Below are 17,545 nucleotides of genomic sequence, written 5' to 3'. Positions count from 1 at the left end.
CCTAACTAACTGGGACAAAGTCCTCAAAAATAAAAATACAGCCACAAAATGGGATATTTTTAAAGGCATCCTAAACTCTAATTGTAAGAGATACATACCTTAATGGGAATAAAAGGGTAAGGAACAAGAAAAAAAACTATGTGGATACATAGAATTGTGAAGAAAGCAATACATAGAAAAAAGAAAGCATTTAAATCACTAAAACAGGAGGGTAGAGAGGAAGCATTGAAAAACTATAAGGAAATAAATAGAATATGTAAAAGAAAAATAAAAGCAGCCAAACTAGAGACCAAGAGATTCATTGCTAAAGAGAATAAAACTAACCCTATATAATAAATTATATAAATGGTAAAAATTATAAATCTGAAGGTGTCAGCCCTTTACAGAGTGATGAGGGGGGAGATGCAGACAGCGATGAGAAGAAAGCAAAGCTATAAAAAAAAAAAAATTACTCCACTGTATTTACTGAGGAAAATAAACTGTCAGATGAAATGTAGACTGTAAAAGTAAATTCCCCATTAAAAGTGCCCTGTCTGACCCAGGAACAAGTGGAGCTGCATCTTAGGCCTCTTGCACATGACCATATGGCTTTTTCAGTATTTTGCAGTCCGTTATCACAGATCCGCCGTTCAGTTTTATGTTTCCGTTGTGTTTCCGTTAGTTTCCGTTCCGTAGTTCCACAAATAATCTCTGTATGGTTTCCGCATGCAATCTGTTGTTTGCGGATCGCAAACAGAAACATAACATTTTTAATCATTAATATAATGTACAGTAATGTGTTTTAACAGTATACACATGGGCAAAGTGGGCATGGATCCGCAAAAAACAGATGACATACGGATGTGTTCCGTATACATTCCGTATTTTTTGCGGACCCATTGACTTGAATGGAGCCACGGATCGTTATTTGCATGCAATAATAGGACAAGTTCTATCTTTCAGTGGAACGGATATATGGAAATACGGGAACAGAATGCATACGGAGTACATTCAGTTTTTTTTGCAGAACCATTGAAATGAATGGTTCCGCATACGGACCGCAAACGGAATCCGCAAAAACGGTACGGAAATGGAAATAAAAAACATTTGTGTGCAAGAGGCCTTAAAAAGAAAATAATTGACAAATCGCCGGCACCAGATGGCATACACCTCCGTATCCTAAGAGAATGAAGTCATGTCATTGCCACACCCTTATTTATGATATTTAAAGACTCTATTTTGACAGGGAGTGTTCCACAGGATTGGCGCATAGCAAATGTGGTGCCAATATTCAAAGAAGGTCCAAAAACAGAGCGGGGAAACTATAGGTCGTTAAGTTTAACATCTGTCGTGGGTAAACTGTTTGAAGATTTTCTAAGAGATGCTATCTTGGAGTACCTCACTGAAAATAAGCAAATAACGCCATAGCAGCATGGCTTAATGAGGGATCGGTCATGTTAAATGAATTTAATCAGTTTCTATGACCGCGGCGAATCAATGGATGTCGTATATCTGTACTTCTCCAAAGCGTTTAACACATTACCACATAAATGGTTAATATATAAAATGAGAATGCTTTGACTAGGACAAAATGTCTGTATGTTGGTAAGTAACTGACTCAGTGACTGAAAGCAGAGGGTGGTTATTAACGGTACACTCTCAGATTGGGTCACTGTCACTAGTGGGGTACCACAGGCGTCAGTATTGGGCCCTTTTCTCTTCAATAAATATAGAAGGCTTGCACAGTAAAATATAAATTTTTGCAGATGACACTAAACTGTGTAAAGTAATTAACACAGATGGATCTGGAGAGATTGGAAGCTTGGGCAGAGAAGTGTGCAGATGAGGTTTAACACTGACAAATGTAAGGTTTTGCACATAAGAAAGAAAAATACATGTCACCAGTGCATACTAAATTGTAAAACACTGCAGGTTGGGGGACACTTAGGAAATAGTGACCATAAAATAATAACCTTCCAAATGTAATTAAAAAAATCGAAATTTAGCCAACTAAGAGAGGCCATAGGCCTAACTAACTGGGACAAAGTCCTCAAAAATAAAAATACAGCCACAAAATGGGATATTTTTAAAGGCATCCTAAACTCTAATTGTATCACTGACATGGAAAAAGACTTAGAAATTTTAGTGTACAGCAAACTAAGCTGCAGAAAGCAGGGTCAGGCAGCTGCTGCCAAGGCCAATAAGATAATGGGTTGCATCAAAAGTAGCATAGATGCCCGTGATGAGAAAATAGTCCTGCCACTTCACAAATCACTAGTCAGATCACACAAGGAGTACTGTGTACAGTTCTAGGCTCCTGTGAACAAGGATTGAGGGGGACTACAGTACCCAGAAAGATTATCAAAATTATGGTTATTCACTTAAAAAAAAGATGACTAAGGAGAGAACTAATAACTATGTATAAATATATCAGGGGTCAGTACAGAGATCTCTCCCATCATCTATTTATCCCCAGGACTGTGACGAGGGGACATCCACTGCGTCTGGAGAAAAGAAAGTTTGTACACAAACATAGAAGAGGATTCTTTACGGTAAAAGCAGTGGAACTCTCTGCCTGAGGAGGCGGTGGTGATGAATTCACTAAAAGAGTTCAAGAAGGGGCTGGATGTATTTCTGGAGTGTAATAATATTACTTGTTATAGTTACTAGAGAGGGGTCGTTGATCCAGGGATTTATTCTGATTGCCTGATTGGAGTCAGGAAGGAATTTTTCTTCCCCTAAAGTGAGGAAAATTGGCTTCCACCTTTTAAAAAGTGGGTTTTTGAAATTTTCTTAAAATTTTAAGAATTGCTTCTAAAATTCTAAGCCTCCTAACAACCAAAATTAAAATTACATTTACAAAATGATGCCAACATGAAGTAGACATATGGGGAATGTTAAGTAAGAAATATTTTATGAGGTATCAATTTCTTTTTTAAAAGCAGATATATTGAAATTAAAAAAATTGCTAATTTTTCTAAATTTTTGTAAAATGTTGGATTTTTTCAAAAATAAAAGTGAAATATATTGAATCAAATTTATGATTGTCATGAAGTACAATGTGTCATAAAAAACTATCTCAGAATGTCTTGGATAAGTAAAAGTGTTCCAAAGTTATTACCACATAAAGGGACACATCAAATTTGCAGAAAACTGGCCCAGGGTAGAAGGGGTTAAACACAGTTATACATAATAAAAAAACTAAATAGGGTAAGAAAACAAAAAACAAAAAGTTCCTATAGATATATCGAATGCATCGAAAACACAGAGGCATCACCAAGCTTCGTTACTGTGACAGAGGCACTAAATCACACGAAAGTATAGATTATCTTGCAGTGTCACAGAGTGTATATGCAAAGGTGTAGCATAAGCACTAGATAGCCATAGCAGCCAACAATTGTGTGCAACTATCCTGGATTGCATTGTGTGGGCAAATACTAGCTCGCAGTGCATGTGAAAATTAACCAACTGTATCACTTCAGAGGTTGTAGGTGAGTGCGCCAGTTTCCAGCGACGAACTATAATTTTCTTAGAAGCGCTAAGAATATGAGCTACAACTAAGGATGAGCGAATTGAAGTCGATGAAGGGGAATTCGATCTGAATTTCAGGAAAAATTAAATTTGTCCCGAAGCTGAATTTCCTCGCGCTTCAGGGTAACGATTTACTGCAATTTTTCTAACATGGCTGCTGCACATGTTACAAAGTGAAAGTAAGAAGCCCCTGAACGAGGGAGCACCCACAATGCCATACAGACAGTCAATCTGCATATAGCCAGCCCCTGTGATGTCACAGCCATATAAAAAGCCTCCTCCTGCCCGATCTCCTCCATTTTGCAGTGAACTTAGTGCAGGGAGAGACGTTGCAGGCACTAGGGACAGTGTTTAGGAAAGAGTTTATTCACCAAAAAAAAATTTGATCTGTTCAGGGAAAGATTACTCATAGTGAAGGTAAAGGATAGGGAGGCATTATCCACACTGTAGGGAGAGCAAGGACCAATAGGAGAGTGTAAAGCCTGGGTAATAGGTGATATTCTATTACACCTTACTGCATTAATTGGGGTTACTACAAATGATCTATTACCAGGGGAGCACCCAGGGATTTTGTCTAGGGGGGGTCCGAAAGGCAAAAATTGTGGCACGTGTAGCGCGCTGTGGCAATTATTTTGCCCGCCCATTTTTCAAAGCCCCCTTCACATTTAAAAATGTGGCGCGCATAGCGTGCTGCGTCGATTCTTTTTCCTGGCCATTTCTCAAAGCCCTCTAGGAGTTTAATTTTTTTTAGCCCCGCTCATTATTAAAAGCTCCTCCTACATATAAAAGGCCACTCCCAACAAACACTGTACAGCTGAAATTCTATTGTTGAGGCCTGTCTCTAGACATCATATGGAGAGGGGAGGGCCTGTCCTGGCTGCACTGCCTGCTTCACATTATACAATAAACAACAGCAGGCTACAGCCAGGAAGCTCCTCCGCTCTCTTCCCTCCCCAGATCCTGCTCAAGGCCTGTGGTCCCCCCCCCCCACCACCACCATCTGCCACCTGCCTGCTGCCCCCCATTGCCGTCCTCACCCAGCTCTGAATCCTCCTTCTGCAAATGGCAGGGGGAGGAGCCAGAGCATCTCCTCTCCTACATAGCACCACATACCTCTTACATCCAGTAATGTCACCTTTGTTGTAGACGTTCTCTTTCCTCATCTTCTCCATGATGATTTTTCAGCCATCTCCCGTCTCTGCAGAGATTGACAAACATGCATTAGTTTCCCACATTTCCATCATCTTCACATCTTCTGAACACCCTTTCCTGCCACCCCCAATACTATACTGCAGAAACAGTCCCCCTGGAAATACTACTACCACACAGATAGTGCCCACTTCAACAATTATTGGCACACAGTGCTCAAAAAAATAACTGTACCCAGACACTAATAGGATAAAAATAAATAAATAAAGGTAGCAGGCACTCGCTATTAACACCTGGATACATTACAATTACAATTAAAAATATCAATTTTATCAAGTCAAAAAGGTCAATAATACACAATATATTAAAAACTAAATATCATATAATAAAATAAAATAACTTTGTATCCTTGGTTAGATCGACTAGATATAGATCAATTATGGGTAGTCACTGTGTATTTGTAATATCAATGTTAGTCACAGGTTTCAATAATTAGCAGCAATTTTGTAGTTCCTTAGTTGCAGGGTATTCAATATGTCCCAAGATGGTCAAGTGGTTCGCACTATATTGGGTGCGCTAACCCCTGATTTGTTCCTTATGGACTGTAGACAAATATGTATAGAACAGTTATACAAAACTTTTTTGGTTTAAGGTAACTCACGGTTTTCAGGGGTGCTGGATTCCCGAGGATGTGCCTGGACGCGGCGTCCCGCGTGGTCTATGGCACTGATCTTACCTCTAAATATGGCTACCCCTTTGTGGAATGTTCCGTGTAGTTACTTCTTTCTTTCGACAATCTTCCGTGGCAAACACTAAGTACTGTGCTGTGTTAGACCTTGTGAGTCCGCGGTCGTCGAGATTCCCGGCGGTGTATACTTCCGGGTATGATGACCAACCTCTCCACGTGACTTCAAACTCCTATCATGTGACACGGAAGTTCCGTACTTCAAATTCGATGATGACTTCTTTGATATTTCGAATTCGATGATAACTGCTTCGAAAGTAACTGCTGTAGGGATCCTTTCTTTCGTGATCACGTTCGTAGAATCTCGAGGACCGCGGACTCACAAGGTCTAACACAGCACAGTACTCAGTGTTTGCCACGGAAGATTGCCGAAAGAAAGAAGTGCCCCCCGATAATGTGCGAGTAAGAAATACCCCCATAGTGCCCCCCCAAAATGGGCAAGAAATAAATGCCCCCAGAGTGCCACCCCCAAAAAAATGGGGCTGTAAGAAATGCCAGATGCCCCCATAGTGCCAGCTCCCCCCCAAAAAACAAACAAAAACAAAACACTAATACTTGCCTTCATCAGCAGTGATGCGGTGCATGCCTCTTCCGGCCTGTGTCCCTGCTGTCTGCTGCCCGGCTCAGGCGGTGCGATGATAATCACGTCATCGTGCCGCCTTAGACGGCCTATCAGAAGAACAGGGAAGGGAGACGTCTCTACCTCCCCTGCCCTCCGCAGCACAGCCACCTGTATCGCTGTCCTGAGGAGATGAGCGCTCATCCCCTACTGCTCCCCCCCCCCCCCCCCCACCGCTGCCGGCAACTAGAACCAGGGCTGCGGCCCTGAGGGATAAAAAAAATTATTATTATTCACTGGTTGTTCTAGGGGACCCGCTGGGCCACCCCTGTCGGTGCACCACTGTCTATTACTACAGATTTTAGGTTGTTTTAAACAGTAATTGCAGTAATCCTAGCATCTGTTATTGGTTTGAAAGTGTTGACTGATACAAGCAGTTTTGGGGTGTAATTATTTTAAATATATAAAAGTATGTCCATTCATCCTTGCTTTTGGGGTGAATTTGCGGTCTGATACAAACAGTTTTGGGGAGTGTTCATTTTAAATATATCAAAGTACGTCCATTAATCCTTGCTTTTGAGGTGCATTTGTGGTGTGATACAACCAGTTTTGGAGTATGTTTATTTCATATATAAAAGTATTTCCATTCATCCTTGCTTTTGGGGTGAAAGTTCAGTCTGATACAACTAGTTTTGGGGTGTGTCTCTACACACTTTTAGGGTGGTCAAATTCTTTTACACTTAATTCGATGCCTCAATCAGTAGTTGCGGAGTTGGTGTGAAATAGCAGCCTGATACTACACACATATTAGTGTGAGTTCACAATTCAGTTATTTGATCAGTTATTACTATAATTTTTTTGTGAGCCAAACCCAGTAGTGAAGCCTATTCACAGATAAGGTGTAATGTAAAGATCTGCACCTGTTCTGTGTTTTTGACCCAAACCTGGTTTGATACTACACAATTTAGGCTGTTCAAACTCTTTTACACTTAATTCGATGTGTCAATCCCTAGTTGAGGAGTTGGTATGAAATTAAAGCCTGATACTATTGCTCTTTTACCCTTGGAATTAATGTTACAGTACAGACAGGTAAGGAGGAGAGATCTGCTGCTTCCTCCAATTGGTGGGCAATTAACGTCAATGAGAGTCGCATGGGAGCTGGTTTTGGCGAGCGGTCAGACACGTGGCTCTGAGACTGGTGAGGGTGAGATTACTGATGTGCAGACAGTGGCAGATGATGATGTGGCCAATCGTATGTGGGAGCCGAGTGAAGAAGGGACTTTATCATCATCAGGAGAAGAGGGTGTCAACTTGCGCGTGAGGCAGCAGCTGAGCCAGCAGTGTGGTAGCATGGCTGTGAGTCAGCAGGGTGGCAGCAGTATGAGATCTGTAGCCAAACATGCCCGAGGTAGACCGCCTGCTACGCAGGAGCCTACCTGTCCGGAAAGAAGTAGCAGTGCACGGGTTCACAGAGGCAGTGGTAGCAAGCAGTCAGCACGGAGTGGTGGGGGGAAAATGCCATACTCAGTGGTGTGGGAATTTTTCATCAAGCTGCTGGAGGACGATCAGTATGGCCCACTTTGTGAATGGGCCACTGTGTTGATGACTAATGTGATTCTTCCCCTCACCACTCTGTGACTCGGCCACTGTGTTGGCGACTCATGCGATTTCTCATGCTATTCCCACCCTCACCACTCTATGACTGGGCTACTGTGTTGGTGACTCCTGCGATTCCCACCCTCACCACTCTGTGACTGACCCACTGTGTTGGTGACTCATACGATTCCCACCCTCTCCACTCTGTGACTGACCCACTGTGTTGGTGACTCATGCGATTCCCACCCTCACCACTCTGTGACTGGGCCACTGTGTTGCCATACTCAGCAGTGAGGGAATTTTTCATCAAGCCACTGGAGGGCAATCAGCATGGCCCACTCTGTGACTCGGCCACTTTATTGATTCCTCCCCTCACCACTCTGTGTCTGGGCCACTGTGTTGACGATTCATGTGAATCCTCATGTGATTCCCACCCTCACCACTCTGTGACTGGGCTACTATGTTGGCGACTCATGCGATTCCTCATGTGAGTCTCACCCTCACCACTCTGTGACTGGGCCACTGTGTTGACGACTCATGCGATTCTCACCCTCGCCACTCTGTGACTGCGACATTGTGCTGATTCCTCATGAGATCCCACCCTCACCACTCTGTGACTGGGCCACTGTGTTGATGACTCATGCGATTCTCACCTTCACCATTCTATGACTGGGCCACTGTGTTGACAACTCATGCGATTCTCACCCTCGCCACTCTGTGACTGCGACATTGTGCTGATTCCTCATGAGATCCCACCCTTACCACTCTGTGATTGAGCCACTGTGTTGGCGACTCATGCGATTCCCACCCTCACCACTCTGTGACTGGGCCACTGTGTTGAAGACTCATGCTATTCCTCATGTGATTCCCACCCTCACCACTCTGTGACTGGGCCACTTTGTTGAGATACTCGGTGTGTGGGAATTTTTCATCAAACGGCCGGAGGATGATTAGCATGGCCCACTCTGTGACTAAGCCACTGTGTTGACAACTAATGAGATTCCTCATGCGATTCCCACCCTCTCCCCATTCTCGGCGGTGTGGGAATTTTTCATCAAGCCGCCGGAAGATGATCAGCATGGCCCACTCTGTGACTGGGCCACTGTGTTGGTGACTCATGCGATTCCTCATGCGATTCTCACCCTCGCCACTCTGTGACTGCGACATTGTGCTGATTCCTCATGAGATCCCACCCTCACCACTCTGTGACTGGGCCACTGTGTTGATGACTCATGCGATTCCCACCTTCAACACTCTATGACTGGGCCACTGTGTTGACAATTCATGCGATTCTTCCCCTCATCACTCTGTGATTGGACCACTGTGTTGGCGACTCATGCAATTCCTCATGCGATTCCCACCCTCACCACTCTGTGACTGGGCCATTGTGTTGACGACTCATGCTATTCCTCATGCGATTCCCACCCTTACCACTCTGTGACTGGACCACTGTGTTGACGATTCATGTGATTCCTACCCTCACCACTCTGTGTGACTGGGCCACTTTATTGAGATACTCAGCTTGTGGGAATTTTTCATCAAGCCGCCGGAGGATGATCAGCATGGCCCACTCTGTGACTGGGCCACTGTGTTGGCGACTCATGGGATTCCCACCCTCACCACTCTATGACTGTCATGACGGGGAGTGGGGGAAGCCCCCCACCGTACAATATCAGTGGCTTCTATGCCGATAGCAGGGAACAGGGAGCAGGTCACCTCCTAATGCGACCCTGAAGATCTCCCTAAACTCCTAATGCATGAGCCGCCTCCGAAGGTAAGGGGGCTCATGCTCACCAACCTAGAACCCTAAGTATCCCTGCTATGCCCTAAGCCTGAAGACAGGGCAGAGACCACCCATCCATCAACGGTTGCATGGTATCTCCAGAAGCCAAGCAGCTGGCCACCAACTAGACAGGGTTCACAGCCAAACGACAGGTAAGTAACAAAAGGCAACAGACAACCTAGGTTACCAGAACTTACCTGATGGATGGACCGGAAATGCACTGTCTAGATGTTTGCTTAAACCCCTCCAGGAAAGCAACCCCCTTTCGGTGGAAACACACCACAAACACAATAACCTCCAAACAAGGCCCACACCATAACAACATACATCAGGTGGGAGAGGGAAAACAGAAACACGCCGGAGGGGACACACAGACAAAGCAAGAGAAACAATATAACAAATAAGGGTGGCTCACACAGACTTTAACATACAGCCAGGGAGCAGAGCTCCTACACAGACTGACAAGCAAAATCAAAAAACTGACCTCAGGTTTCACCACCCCAACATATAAAGAGGCCTGAGGTCACATCCACCACACCTAGCAAACACACCTTAACCCCGTGCACACCAGGATGGGAAGGGACACACAACATAAAGATGAATTGACAAAACATGCAAAAACAGAATGTTGCCACCAGCAACAAGCATGCACGGCAAAAGTGTCATGGTCCACAATACCAGACCATGACACAGCCGTGACCCTCCCTCCCCTCAAAGCCCTCCCCCCCAAAAAATAAAAAAAATAAAGGTTCAAATACCATGTAAGCACATCCCTCAAAACTGCCGCCAGCATGCCAGGACCACCAACTAGGTCCCTGGTAGCCAGCCAACAAGCTGCAAGGAGAAAGGATACTGAACACAGCGTCCATCTCAGACTCAGTTCACACTCTGGGCGGCAATCAGCAAGCATCCCCAACCAGCACACAGCCAGTACACCAAAGGAATGCTGCTAGCAAACAGCCCAAGAGCAAGGAACTGCTGAGTACGGAACGAGGGGACACACCAACATGGACGACGGTTAGCAAGGTGGCGGGGAAAAAGCCATCAACCGCGCCGTTAACTGTGAACCCCATGACGCTCTCCCTCCGGAGAACACGCATGTATGCCAAAAACGGCATGCAATACATGCTGCACCCTCTTTCGAAGAAAACAAGACTGCGGAGCCTTTTATTTGTTATAATGTCACGGCGGGGAGTGGGGTAAACCCCCCACTATACAATAACCTCCAAACAAGGCCCACACCATAACAACATACACCAGGTGGGAGAGGGAAAACAGAAACACACCGGAGGGGACACACAGACAAAGCAAGGGAAACAATATAACATATAAGGGTGGCTGTCACGAGATGGAGGTCCCAGGAGAGACCTCTGCGTTGTCAAGCAAAAACATACAGCAATATGGTACAGTCACAAAAGAGTTTATTGCACAAACAGAATCCAAGGAGGGAAACACAGGGAAATTGTGAGCTCTATGTACCGTTCGCACAGTGGGAGGAAAACCCCCAACTGCGCCACTGTGTAGTAATACTCCAGAGGGGCGTGACTAAGCAACTCCTGGTATTCACTAGGGCCCCAGATGGTAGGGTTAGGCTTTGCCGCAGGGAGTTGCCAGGGTCCACTCTGGATCGTAAACTAGACAGTGACAACAGGAGCAAACGGACAACAGGTACAAGAAGGTACCAACGGTACATAGGCAAACATAACAAACAGGCAAATACAAGCAGGCAACTAAAAACACAAGCAGGAGTTCACGCAAAGGAACAGGAGTGGCAATGAGCAGAGAAGGACTAGCTCCACCAGTGGTATAATGCGTGGCCTTGCCCATAGCACTCTGCAGCAAGGCACGCTGCAACAAGGGCTTGCTGAACAGAGACATATGAATACACACAAGGTGACTCAAACATAACTGGCAGAACAGATAACAGAAACACAGGAAAGAGGACGGCAATGAACAAGTAGGAAACCCACAGAGCACAGACAGACACGGATCTTATGGGTAAGCAGCATGGGAGAGTGAGTACAAACTAGGAGCAGGACAAGACAACACACACCAGGAGAGATGACCCAGAACTGAGGAAACCTCAGCCTGATATACAGGTTCCATGGGTGCAGCAGAGAGGCCACACCCATGGAGCAGACAGAGAGGATTAACTCCAGATAGGAACACAGGGGAGTTAACCCATAAAGAATCACAAAGAACACACAGAAGCGAAACTGCAGCGAGGAGCGCCAAACGAGCAAGGACGGAAGGTCACAGCCAGAGATAGTGGCTGTGACAGTGGCTCACACAGACTTTTACATACAGCCAGGGAGCAGAGCTCCTACACAGACTGACCAGCAAAATCAAAACTGACCTCAGGTTCCACCACCCCAACATATCAGGAGGCCTGACATAACACCCACCACACCTAGCAAACACACCTTAACCCCGTGCACACCAGGATGGAAAGGGATACACAACATTAAGATGAATTGACAAAACATGCAAAAACATGTTGCCACCAGCAACAAGCATGCACAGAAAAAGTGTCATGGTCCACAATACCAGACCATGACACAGCCGTGACAGTGACTGGGCCACTGTGTTAACGACGCATACGATTCTTCACGCAAGTCCCACCCTCACCACTTTGTGACTGGACCACTGTGTTGACAACTCATGCAATTCCCACCCTCACTACTCTGTGACTGGGCCACTTTGTTTAGATACTCGGCGTGTGGGAATTTTTCATCAAACGGCCGGAGGATGATCAGTATGGCCCATTCTGTGACTAAGCCACTGTGTTGACGACTAATGAGATTCCTCATGCCATTCCCACCCTCACCCCATTGTGACTGTGTTGACTCCTTATGCGATTCCCACCTTCACCACTCTGTGACTGGGCCACTGTGTTGACCACGCATACGATTCTTCATACAACTCCCACACTCACCACTTTGTGACTGGGCCACTGTGTTGGCGACTCATGCCATTCCCACCCTCACCACTCTGTCACTGGGCCACTATGTTGGCGACTTATGTGATTCTTCATGCGATTATCACCCTCACCACTTTGTGACTGGGCCACTGTGTTGACGACTCATGCAACTTCTCAGGCGATTCTGACCCTCGCCACTCTGTGTGATTGGGCCACTTTGTTGAGATACTCGGCGTGTGGGAATTTTTCATCAAGCCTCCGGAGGACGATCAGCATGGCCCACTCTGTGACTCAGCCACTGTGTTGGCGACTCATGAGATTCCCACCCTCACCACTCTGTGACTGGGCCGCTGTGTTGACGACGCATACGATTCTTCATGCAAGTCCCACCCTCACCACTTTGTGACTGGACAACTGTGTTGACGACTCATGCAATTCCCACCCTCACCACTCTGTGACTGGGCCACTTTTGAGATACTCGGCGTCTTGGGAATTTTTCATCAAACGGCCGGAGGACGATCAGCATGGCCCACACTGTGACTGAGACACTGTGTTGACGACTAATGAGATTCCTCATGCGATTCCCACCCTCACCCCATTGTGACTGTGTTGATTCCTCATGCGATTCCTCATTCGATTCCCACCCTCACCACTCTGTGACTGGGCCACTGTGTTGATGATGCATACGATTCTTCATGCAACTCCCACCCTCACCACTTTGTGACTGTACCACTGTGTTGACAACTCATGTGATTCTTCCCCTCACCACTCTGTGACTCGGCCACTGTGTTGGCACTCATGCGATTCCCACCCTCACCACTCTGTGACTGGGCCACTGTGTTGACGACTCATGCTATTCCTCATGCGATTCCCACCCTCACCACTCTGTGACTGGACCACTGTGTTGACGACTCATGCAATTCCCACCCTCACCACTCTGTGACTGGGCCACTTTGTTGAGATACTCGGCGTGTGGGAACTTTTCATCAAACGGCCGGAGGACGATCAGCATGGCCTACTCTGTGACTGAGCCACTGTGTTGACGACTAATGAGATTCCTCATGTGATTCCCACCCTCACCCCACACATATGATTCTTCATGCAACTCCCACCCTCACCACTTTGTGACTGGACCACTGTGTTGACGACTCATGCAATTCCCACCCTCACCACTCTGTGACTGGGCCACTTTGTTGACGACGCATACGATTCTTCATACAACTCCCACACTCACCACTTTGTGACTGGGCCACTGTGTTGGCGACTCATGCCATTCCCACCCTCACCACTCTGTGACTGGGCCACTATGTTGGCGACTTATGTGATTCCTCATGCGATTATCACCCTCACCACTTTGTGACTGGGCCACTGTGTTGACGACTCATGCAACTCCTCATGCGATTCTGACCCTCGCCACTCTGTGTGATTGGGCCACTTTGTTGAGATACTCGGCGTGTGGGAATTTTTCATCAAGCCTCCGGAGGACGATCAGCATGGCCCACTCTGTGACTCGGCCACTGTGTTGGCGACTCATGAGATTCCCACCCTCACCACTCTGTGACTGGGCCGCTGTGTTGACGACGCATACGATTCTTCATGCAAGTCCCACCCTCACCACTTTGTGACTGGACCACTGTGTTGACGACTCATGCAATTCCCACCCTCACCACTCTGTGACTGGGCCACTTTTGAGATACTCGGCGTCTTGGGAATTTTTCATCAAACGGCCGGAGGACGATCAGCATGGCCCACACTGTGACTGAGACACTGTGTTGACGACTAATGAGATTCCTCATGCGATTCCCACCCTCACCCCATTGTGACTGTGTTGATTCCTCATGCGATTCCTCATTCGATTCCCACCCTCACCACTCTGTGACTGGGCCACTGTGTTGATGACGCATACGATTCTTCATGCAACTCCCACCCTCACCACTTTGTGACTGTACCACTGTGTTGACAACTCATGTGATTCTTCCCCTCACCACTCTGTGACTCGGCAACTGTGTTGGCACTCATGCGATTCCCACCCTCACCACTTTGTGACTGGACTACTGTCTTGACGACTCATGCGATTCCCACCCTCACCACTCTGTGACTGGAACACTGTGTTGACGACTCATGCAATTCCCACCCTCACCACTCTGTGACTGGGCCACTTTGTTGAGATACTCGGCGTGTGGGAATTTTTCATCAAACGGCCGGAGGACGATCAGCATGGCCCACTCTGTGACTGAGCCACTGTGTTGACGACTAATGAGATTCCTCATGTGATTCCCACCCTCACCCCACACATATGATTCTTCATGCAACTCCCACCCTCACCACTTTGTGACTGGACCACTGTGTTGACGACTCATGCAATTCCCACCCTCACCACTCTGTGACTGGGCCACTTTGTTGAGATACTCGGCGTGTGGGAATTTTTCATCAAACGGCCGGAGGATGATCAGCATGGCACATTCTGTGACTGAGCCACTGTGTTGACGACTAATGAGATTCCTAATGCGATTCCCATCCTCACCCCACTGTGAATGTTGACTCCTCATGCAATTCCTCATGCTATTCCCACCCTTACCACTCTGTGACTGGGCCACTGTGTTGACTCCTCATGTTGTTGCCACCTCACCACTCGGTCATGGGGGCACTACTTGTTTCAGAGTGTGACAGAACAGATTCTGTAGAAATCTATGTGGAATCAGCTGATGATGGGTAAAAGGAGTGCGCTTCTTCTTGACGATAACATTGACTTGTAAGTCTTAGTTCACACTTGAGATATTTGGTCAGTTTTGGTCAGTAACTGACCAAATTAGTGAAGTGATTCTAAGTGTGACGCCTGTTATCTGCGTGTCATACTGACTCACAGTACTGTTTCACTACCACAGCAGACACCCTATGTTTCTGCAATGTACAGTGTTCTACTCTACTATACAGGGTCTCATCAGCCAGGAAATAGCTGTTTTTAAACGTGATTCATCATGGATAAATTCAGATTGAATCGAATCTTTTTGAGAAATTCGCTCATCTCTAATGCCCACCACCAGGGGCTTTGTGAAGAACGGGCCCGCTGGCTTTCTGCCCTCTGGGTTTGGCCTCCTGCCTTGCCGGTACACTTGGTTCAATGGGAGTGCTGCCACTATTGCCTAACCTCCTCATGCAATTCCCACCTTCACCACTCTGTGACAGGGCCACTGTGTTGACGACGCATACGATTCTTCATACAACGCCCACCCTCACCACTCTGTGACTGGGCCACTATGTTGGCGATTTATGTGATTCCTGATGCGATTATCACCCTGACCACTTTGTGACTGGGCCACTGTGTTGACGACTCATGCGACTCCTCATGCGATTCTGACCCTCGCCACTCTGTGTAATTGGGCCACTTTGTTGAGATACTCGGCGTGTGGTAATTTTTTATCAAGCCTCCGGAGGACGATCAGCATGGCCCACTCTGTGACTCGGCCACTGTGTTGGCGACTCATGTGATTCGCACCCTCACCACTCTGTGACTGGGCCGCTGTGTTGACGACGCATACGATTCTTCATGCAAGTCCCACCCTCACCACTTTGTGACTGGACAACTGTGTTGACGACTCATGCAATTCCCACCCTCACCACTCTGTGACTGGGCCACTTTTGAGATACTCAGCGTGTGGGAATTTTTCATCAAACGGCCGGAGGACGATCAGCATTGCCCACACTTTGACTGAGCCACTGTGTTGACGACTAATGAGTTTCCTCATGCGATTCCCACCTTCACCCCATTGTGACTGTGTTGATTCCTCATGCGATTCCTCATTCGATTCCCACCCTCTGTGTTGTACCACTGTGTTGACAACTCATGTGATTCTTCCCCTCACCACTCTGTGACTGGACCACTGTGTTGGCACTCATGCAATTCCCACCCTCACCACTCTATGACTGGGCTTGGCGTGTGGGAATTTTTCATCAAACGGCCGGAGGATGATCAGCATGGCACATTCTGTGACTGAGCCACTGTGTTGACGACTAATGGGATTCCTCATGCGATTCCCACCTTCACCCCATTGTGACTGTGTTGATTCCTCATGCGATTCCTCATTCGATTCCCACCCTCACCACTCTGTGACTGGGCCACTGTGTTGATTACACATACGATTCTTCATGCAACTCCCACCCACACCACTTTGTGACTGTACCACTGTGTTGACAACTCATGTGATTCTTCCCCTCACCACTCTGTGACTGGACCACTGTGTTGGCACTCATGCAATTCCCACCCTCACCACTCTATGACTGGGCTTGGCGTGTGGGAATTTTTCATCAAACGGCCGGAGGATGATCAGCATGGCACATTCTGTGACTGAGCCACTGTGTTGACGACTAATGGGATTCCTCATGCGATTCCCACCCTCACCCCACTGTGACTGTGTTGACTCCTCATGCAATTCCCACCCTCACCACTCTGTGACTAGGCCACTGTGTTGACTCCTCATGTTGTTGCCACCTCACCACTCGTTCATGGGGGCACTACTTGTTTCAGAGTGTAACAGAACAGATTCTGTAGAAATCTATGTGGAATCAGCTGATGATGGGTAAAAGGAGTGCGCTTCTTCTTGACGATAACATTGACCTGTAAGTCTGAGTTCACACTTGAGTTATTTGGTCAGTTTTGGTCAGTAACTGACCAAATAAGTGAAGTGATTCTAAGTGTGACGCCTGTTATCTGCGTGTCATACTGACTCACAGTACTGTTTCACTACCACAGCAGACACCCTATGCATGTTTCTGCAATGTACAGTGTTCTACTCTACTATAGAGGGTGTAATCAGCCAGGAAATAGCTGTTTTTTCTTTTTGAGAAATTCGCTCATCTCTAATGCCCACCACCAGGGGCTTTTTGAAGAACGGGCTCGCTGGCTTTCTGCCCTCTGGGTTTGGCCTCCTGCCTTGCCGGTACACTTGGTTCAATGGGAGTGCTGCCACTATTGCCTAACCTGCTCATCCTTTACTGTCATGTTTATTTATTACATTTGTAATAAAGTATTCTGTTGGTTTCCTGGTCTGTTAACTGCCTGTGTCCTGTTTGCAAGAGGACAGAGGTCTGCACGGGCCCCCGTAACGTGACAGTAGTCACTACTACTGTGTGGTAGCACTAAGGGGAAAGCAATGTACTAGTTTAACCTTTAAGACATTAGAATGGCTAGGTCTTACTGTGCCAGCACACCCTTCTAGATATTTAACAGGCACAGTTACCATCCCTTCCTTATGTGATTATTCTTTTTGCCGAATCACACCAGCA

Source organism: Bufo bufo, chromosome 4 (assembly GCF_905171765.1).
Source record: "Bufo bufo chromosome 4, aBufBuf1.1, whole genome shotgun sequence".
NCBI lineage: Eukaryota > Metazoa > Chordata > Amphibia > Anura > Bufonidae > Bufo > Bufo bufo.
This window is presented reverse-complemented; position numbering follows the sequence as displayed.